We start from the raw sequence: 9,078 nt of genomic DNA on the forward strand, positions 1-9,078 counted from the left end.
CGGCCACTGACAACACTAACATTAACGTTGATGAAGAGCAGCAATGCTAACTCTCATGAAGAGGAGCTACCCACCGGCAGTGTCAGCCCAGGTTGCTCTAGTGAAGACTGGAGAAAAGTTACAAGCACGTCTTTCTCAGATAAATAAGGACTGAAAAGGGGGAGAACAAAGGTTGTGGAGGGCCCCATGCCTGTGTTTGCCTTAGGCCTCAAAATGACTAAATCCGCCCCTGCTAGGGATAAACACACAGAACTCCACTGATCTGGTTATGCTCTGTGCTTGAAAATGGCTGTAGGTGAAGGGACATCTAGGATCACACCCAGCACACCCAGCACACCCAGCACACCTAGCACACCTAGCACACCTACACACCCAGCACACCCAGCACACCCAGCACACCTAGCACACCCAGCACACCTAGCACACCCAGCACACCTAGCACACCCAGTACACCTAGCACACCCAGCACACCTAGCACACCCAGTACACCTAGCACACCCAGCACACCTAGCACACCCAGTACACCTAGCACAGCAACTAGCAAAACACAAACCGGGGACACAGAGCCAGCAGATGTTAAGACTATTTAATAATCTTTATTTTACTTTACTTTTACTTTTCTTACAAAACAAGGATTCATTTACACCTAATGCCAATTTACAATATTTTAAAAATTGTTCACTCCATTAAACATCACTGATCTTGTTAAAAAAATTATGATTTAGATGTGTTTACTGCCTGTCGTATTATGATACAAGATCAGTGATAAATCTCAACATATGCACAAAAGAGAAAATCTGTCAGTGTATCATGTATCTGTATTAAAAGATTAACATCAATTGTATGTTAATCTTTTATCCCGCCTTCAGGTGGAGGAGCAACAGACCCAACCGGCCCTGCTTCTGCACCACAGCCTGCAGACACCCTATCCTCCACAACAAGTTCTGATATCCATGAGTCCGTCAGGGGAGAACCTATTGATCCTGCTGACTGGCCAACCCTGTCTGACACAGTGAGGATTGAATTAGTCAGTAGAGGACCATATCATACCAATCCAGATCTCCTTTCCCAAACAACAGGATGGACAAATCTTATTTTCATTTATTTAGCAGGGACAGAGCAGAATGTATAAATGAAGGGCAAATTAAAGGTGCTCTGCCACACGTATTTCATTACTTTGTGGTAATGAAGGTCTGAAGTTCTACCATGCTCTCTGTAACACGTTTTTGTGGAAAAAAATGCCTTGGTTTCAAGCCATTTTAGCGTGGTATAGAAAACCTACAAGAAGACTCAGCTCAATGTGTGCCAGTTTTCATTATTATTCAACAAGCTAAGCTGCTTGACTGTGATTGGCTAACAGCTAGCCAATGAGAGCCTGGCTATCAGCATCTTTTACCCGGTGCAACTGGGCGAGCTCATGAATAGTAATGAGCTCAGGGAACATGACATCAGACTGAGCAGCTGTTGTAATTGGCCTTATTTCTCCTCTTATTTCTGGTGGTTAGAGCTGACAGAGGAGGTAGCGGTTCATTTTCACATTCACAACATAACACAAACACATATGGACCTGACATATTTCAGAAAAATGCAAAAACTGTTTTGTGTGGCAGGGCAACTTTAAAGCCATATACCTAATTCAGTTGTTGTTGGAGTTTGTAAAGTTCCAAAGTTACTAAAAATAAAAAATGTTCTGAGACCATTATATTGCCTGTAGTTCATGTATCAAATATAAATGTACAGTATAATACATACAACATAGTGTACCTAAAATGTATATCAGAATGATTACATGGACTGGATGTGTTTAAAGTGGCCCTAGGTGGTAGGTTGGGGTGGGGGGGGGCGAAAGTCTCAGTATGGCCTAGAGCCGGCCCTGGTTACCACCACCACCAGTGAGATTTATTTCTGCCTCTAAGCAGTGTTTTTAGAAATGCGACTCCAGTCAGACCCACATTGCAGCATTATCTTGGCATCAGCTGCTGTCACTCAAAACCAGTAGAAACACCCACGCTAACATCCCACCTAATGTCACGACTCATCTGTTTGATGACAGTGATAGAAAAGAAAACCAGCAGGGTTACCTGACAGGGCAGTGCACAAGGCAGCAAAGGCACTGAGCTTTAATTTGTTCATGATACTGAAGCAAGGGCACTGCTCCAGGATCATCAGAGCCCCGCCCGTAAAGAGCAGGGTGAGGTACAGACTCTCGCCACGATACACAACCACAGACCCTCAACACCAGAAACAGAGGGGGGGGGGGGGGGGGGGGAGAGAGAGAGAGAGACAGAATTGAGTTGTGTTGTCCTCATAATACCCTGTTGCCATAATTCCTGTTGCCTGAAGCAATGTGGGCACAACAGGTCTGCTCCTTTTAGGTCTGTACATCTCATCTATCGGCTGGAGGGGACGGATTCCAAGAATCAGCAGCAGTGATGGCTGGTTATTCAAACATGCTTGAATGAAAGAAGGGATCTATCTTTTCTATCATCTACTATCTATCTATCTATCTCTTTCTATCTATCTAGCTTCTTATGCTATCTATCTATCATCTATCTATCTATCTACTCTCTCTGTCTGTCTGTCCTGTCTGGTCGGTCTGTCTTCTGTCCTTATATCTATATGATGTCTGTCTGTCGGTCTTTATCTATATGTATGTCTGTCTGTCTGGTCTATATATCTGTCTGTCTGTCTGTCTTCCTCTATCTCTATATCTGTCTGGTCGTGTATCGTCTGTCTGTCCTGTCTCTAGCTATTATATATCTGTCTGTCTGTCGCTGTCTGTATCTATATCTAGTCGTCTTTCTCTATCTATCTTTTTCTGTCTTTCGTATGTATCGATCTATATTGATCTGCTGTCTGTCCTGTCTCTATCTATCTATATTCTGTATCGGTCTGATATCGACTAATCTTCTGTCTGTCGTGTCTGTCTCATCTATATATCTGGTCTGTCTCTCTATATATCTGTCTGTCTGTCTGTCTGTCTGTATCTATCTATATATCTGTCTGTCTGTCTATCTATCTGTCTGTCTGTCTGTCTCTATCTATCTATCCATCTATTTATCTATGTTAAAACTGAAAGGCAACTTTATTTCTGAGAAATCCTGTTTTGTGCATCTACATTGAATTTGTAAACATCGTTTAATCATCATTTTCATAACAGAATCAAAACCAGTGCATTCCTGTTCCTTACATTTGGCACTGTATAATAGTTAACAATGGTTAATAGTTAACACTGGTTAATAGTTAACACTGGTTAATAGTTAACACTAGAGATGTCTTGTTTCTTGGACTACAGCAGGAGTCCAGGTCAATATTGAAATGTAGGTAGCCATGTTTGTGTTGTAACACATTCTTCTGAATGATGTTTCAGGAAAACATCGCACAATTTTCTTTCTCTAAAAGATGTACAGTCAAACTTTCAAACAATACATCCACGCAATAGTTTACAGATGTCAGACTTTCATCGTTTTACCTCTTTCATGTTCTGGTGCAATTTCTGAGAAGTCTCGACAGTCAAACCCTGCAAGAAAGAAATATGGTAAAATTACAGCAAGTTGTTGTTGTTGTTGTTAAAGAACTGACGATTTCCTAACAATTCCTTATCCAGTTCCTTTGAAGAAACAATTTAATTTAGTAATAAACTTAGGATAATAGGAGCTATTAATGTATCAATCATTTATTGGCAACTTTGTTTTTTACATACCAGTATGTTGAATTGTAGGCTTGTCTGTAGACATATAGTGACTCTCTTGGTTATGTCTCAAGTTTATTATAATTAATTCATTTAAAGTGTACAGGACAAACTGAAATAGTTATACACATACAAACAGGTCCTTTACAAGAAAAAATAATAACTGTGTACACTGGTATAGTAAGGAAATGTTTAAACATATACACGTAATCTAATCACTTTTATCTTGACATTTTTCTCTCAAAGTAACCTACTTCACTCTGACTTTTTTCTCATAATATTACAACTTTTTTTCTAAAAATATTACCACTTACTTTTTTTTTTTACAGCATCCCTAATAGTCTATTGTACAAATTAAACCTGGTTTTCAGGGCAAAAAAAGATATGCTGCATTGTTCCAATGATTTCAGGCACTGAAGTCCGCCCCAGCTCTAGATGTGAATTGATTGGCCTTTTTCAGTTTGTATGCCTGAGAAACTGCCCTAGCATATACTGGTCATATTGGTGAAAGTCACTTTGCCTCCAACACTTTTTCACTATTTTTATGCTAATACATTTGGACATTTATTTCAATGCAATTGTGAATGCCTGACTTTGACTTACACCGTGGTAATGCTACTTTATCTTTACTGTTAATAAATATCTGAGTGCCTTTTTGCTGCCTAAAGATCCAGACTGGACGTAAACTTGTTCTGAAGCGTCTGAATTTGCAAGTAAATGTTACGTTCTGTTTTGTGTCGTTTAGCTTTGACTTTAATTGTGATCAAACCTGATGACAGGAAGAGGAAAACTGCTGGCTATGATGCAGTCTGGCTTCATTCTGGTATATTCTTTGATGATTTTTTCTGCATTTCACTCAAAATGTTATTATAGAAGAGATCAAGTTTGTAGAGAACATTGTTTCACCATTTATATGCACAAATACAAAAGCTAAATATACATGTATACATTCATATATAAATGTATATATATTATATATACAATAAAGCTAAAATACAGTTTCTTCACATGTTATCCCAACTGTGCCTTTACACTGAATACTTTTTTTTGCTTGTAAATCTCGGAAATATCAATAATTCAAAGTTTGGAGAATCTTTATGGTGTCCAGACATAAATTAGATACTGTATGAAGGTCTCCACTTGTCTAATGACATAAATGTAAAGTTATGTTTCTGTAAATAAAACATGTTCTGTGTATTCAACAATACAACGACAGGCTTTGCAACAACTCATTGACATTAAGAACCTGTAGATTGATAAAAGGAGTCTTAGAGATTATCACCTCCTCCACCATCACTTCCTGTTTTTGAACGCCTAGCTGATGCTGAAGGGTCATCGTCCCACTTACCGTTCATGTCGGCAGCCTGCTCACAGGAGAAAAATATTCCCGTGTGGAACTTCCTTAAAAGAAACTTCTCCTCTCCGCTCTCAAAGATGTACTGGACCAACCGGCTGTCGTTGATGTTGGAGCTGTTGAAGCGGATGCAGAACCACTGTTTCACCTTCAGCGGCGGGCCTGTGCAGAAGGGTTTGGGCACCTTCCTGGTCCCCTCACACCAGTAGCTGGTGGTCACCGCTGATAAGGCAAAAGCAAACGCCACAAAGTTGAGGGTGATCGCCAGAGCCGCCCGCCGCCCATGCTCTAGCCTCATGGTCGAGGCCAGGCCTGAGGACATGAAATGAAAAGGCAACTAATCCTGGCTTTTGATATGTAGCCACCGTGTTTCGCCTCCCTGCGGATATATCAAATCTTCATAATCTTGTTGGGGCTCCTTGGGTGAGGATTCTGTACTGTACATCCCTCCGCCGGCTATGATGATGCAGCGCCACCTTGATGAAACCATTCATTCTTTCCACTTCCCCAGGGATGATAGAAACCCAAGGCAGTCCTTGCTTTTCTCTGCTTTATTTCAACTCTTTGCTGCTCGTCCAACCCCATCCTCGCTCCTCCCCTTCTTCAAAGCTTTTCCTGCAATATTATCCATTACAAATGGCAAATTACATTGCAGATTTCATAGCAGATTTCAGCATATTAATCAAAAAGATTACTATGGGCTTATAATCCAGGACAAGTTTACATTTCCCTAAATTTTTCTGTGTTTAATGTCGAAGCCTGTCTCCAAGCAACTGCAGCCGGTGCCTGCTTCACAGTCGCTGATCTGTGACATAATGTGTACAGTCTCATATGAAAATCCATCCATAATGTGTGTGCATGCAGGACAAATCTCTTCATGTCGAACAGCCTGCTGATGTGGGATGCGCCTCGCAAAATGAAGACAAATTACTTATGTTACGTATGTGAAGGAGATGACAGAGGGAGAAAACATCTGCTGCCTTTACTCTGCTACATTTGTCTTTTCCCTTGGATGATTTTCCACCACACTGTGTAAACTTTTCATGAGAGTCTGTGGCTCGGACTCTCTGTAACAAACGTGTCACCTTTGGTTTGAGCTGTAATTTACTGCATGCAAATTAATGTCATTTTAAAAGTGGAAATGCAGGGGTGAGATGCAAAAGTCTTGCTTATATTAGAAAGTATGGTCTGAGATTCAAAAATAGGGCAAATGGACGAGCAAGTAAATAATCTGCTGACACTAAGAGGCATCAAGAAGATAAATGGCAAGATAAATTGGACAGGTTGAAGATGATTACAAGAAACAAGACTTGGAGTCCTCTGCTAAATAGTAAACAGCAGCATACTAACATGCTCATAATGACAATCCCAAGATGCTGTTATTTAGCAGGTATAATATTTACCACGTGATCATGCAGAGATTCGCTAATTAGCGCTAAACACAAAGTAAAGCTGAGGCTGATGGGAATGTTTTGCACCATTTGGTCGTAGTTCTGACCAGTACTGGACAATTTAAAAGTTGGAGATGCTAAAAGTCATGGGGATACTAGAGGGAAAAGTTAAGGTACCACCAAAGTCCTTCATCCTGAAGGGGAACGTCAAACACATTTTATGGCAACCCATTGAATAGTTGTTGAGATACTTTGCTTAAAATCACAAATGTCAACCTCATGGTGGCGCTTGAGGAAAAGTCAGAGGATCACCAAACTTAGTAAGAGACATCCTCTGGGTAATATGAATGTGGCTTATCTCTGTACTGGTGTTCTTAGATCTTAGTGCTGCCGTTGATACCATTGACCATAATATCCCACTACAGAGACTAGAACATTTAATTGGCATTAAAGGAACTGCTCTAAGCTGGTTTAAGTCTCATTTATCAGATCGATCTCAGTTTTTACATGTTAACAATGAATCCTCCATTCACGGCAAAGTTAGTCATGGAGTTCCTCTAGGATCTGTACTAGGTCCAATCCTGTTCACTTTATATGTGCTTCCTTTAGGCAATGTTATCAGGAAACACTCCATAAACTTTCATTGTTATGCAGATGATGCTCAATTATATCTATCGATCAAGCCGGATGAAACTAATCAGTTAGCTAAACTTCAAATGTGCCTTCAGGATGTTAAAACCTGGATTACCTGTAATTTTCTGAAGTTATTGCTCTGGGGCCCAAGCACCTCCGTGACGCATTATCCAAAGAGATAGTTACTCTGGATGGCATCACCCTGGCCTCCAGCACCACTGTGAGGAATCTTGGAGTTCTCTTTGACCAGGCCATGTCTTTTAATTCTCACATTAAGAACATTTCAAGAAACGCCTTTTATCACCTACGCAATATTGCAAAAATCCGGAATATCCTGTCTAAAAATGATGCAGAAATACAAGTCCATGCATTTGTTACTGCTAGGCTGGATTACTGCAATTCTTTATTCTTTATCAGGCTGCTCGAAAAAGTCCATAAAGACTCTTCAGCTGATCCAGAATGCTGCAGCACGTGTTCTGACAAGAACCTGGAAAAGAGATCACATCTCTCCTGCTTTAGCTTCTCTGCATTGGCTTCCTGTAAAATCCAGAATAGAATTTAAAATCCTTCTTCTCACCTACAAAGCTCTTCATGCTCAGGCACCATCTTATCTTAAAGAGCTCATAGTACCTTACTACCCCACCAGAGCACTACGCTCCCAGAATGCAGGGTTACTTGTGGTTCCTAGAGTCTCTAAAAGTAGAATAGGAGCCAGAGCGTTCAGCTATCAGGCTCCTCTCCTGTGGAACCAGGTTCCAGTTTGGGTTCGGGAGGCAGACACCGTCCCCACATTTAAGAGTAAGCTTTTCCTCTTTGATAAAGCTTCTAGTTAAGGCTCAGGAGACTCCTGAACCATCTCTTAGTTATGCTGCTATAGGCCTAGACTGCCGGGAGACTTCCCATGATGCACTTAGCACCTCTCTCCTCCTCCTTCTCTCCATCTGTACGCAACCTCATCCCATCATGTTACCAACTCTACTTCTTCCCTTTCCCGTAGTCTTGTCCTCTCTCGCCCCTCTCCTCCCTCCTCCTATCGCTTCCTGCTGGTGTTTCTGTCTCTGGATCTGAGGAGTCTGGATCTGTGGTTGGAGTCACCTGCTGCCTCCATGTTCCTGCTTGACACCCTCTGCTACAATTCTCCACGTCTCTCTCTCTCTCACAGTCTGTCTTTCGCTCTCTCTCTCTCTCTGTCTGTTTTTTCTCTCTCTCGCTCTCTCTCTCTCTGTCTCTGTCTGTCTCTTTCTCTCTCTCTGTCTCTGTCTGTCTCTTTCTCTCTCTCTTTCTCTGTCTCTCTCTTTCTCTCACCCCCAACCGGTCGAGGCAGATGACCGCCCACCCTGAGCCATGGTTCTGCTCGAGGTTTCTGCCTCTTAAAGGAAGTTTTTCCTTGTCTCTGAAAAACTGTAATAAATAGCACTACAGCCACGTAGCCTGTGAGGAAAGATTTTGGGGTGAACTGCCACCTTGAAGCCGTGTTGATTTATGTCCCACTAAGACCACCCCAAAAGTATTAAATGAGAGTGAATGGAAATTATTTTTGTGTTCTACAATATAAATAAATAAATAAACTGCTGTGAGGCAAGAAAATGTGTACACGTACGGTACACCTAGTATAAATCTATTTAATACTGGTGTCCCTTTGTCCCCCGTAGTTGATTAAGACAGAAAATAAATATTATGCTTTTTTGTCATTGCATATCTGTTTGTGTTCAAAATGTCTCTACAAAAGAATTAAGCAAGTCAGAAATGGCTATGAAGGTCTGCTGTGAGTGAACAAAGTCTTTTTTTGCACTTTTTTCAAGAAAAGTATTTTCAAAGATAATCTCTTTGTACCTGAACACAAAGAGATTATCCTGAACATTAGCTCCCATGTAATAAAAATGTAAACACAGGACAAATAAGTCCAGCGTTCCACTTAATGAAGAAGTTAAGCCTGTTGTACAGTGAATATTTCCTGGACTTATCTTTTTATTTTATTTATTTTTTTTACATAATATATACCTGCAGGA

General features: G+C 40.9%; 1 pseudogene; it reads right to left on the minus strand.

The window, feature by feature from the left end:
* LOC116702707 (germ cell-specific gene 1-like protein) overlaps positions 1-5,689 on the minus strand; it is an 11,711-nt pseudogene extending 6,022 nt beyond the window's left edge.
* Between the last annotated feature and the right edge of the window lie 3,389 nt (positions 5,690-9,078).

This window comes from Etheostoma spectabile, chromosome 15, assembly GCF_008692095.1.
Source record: "Etheostoma spectabile isolate EspeVRDwgs_2016 chromosome 15, UIUC_Espe_1.0, whole genome shotgun sequence".
NCBI classification, from domain to species: Eukaryota; Metazoa; Chordata; class Actinopteri; order Perciformes; family Percidae; genus Etheostoma; species Etheostoma spectabile.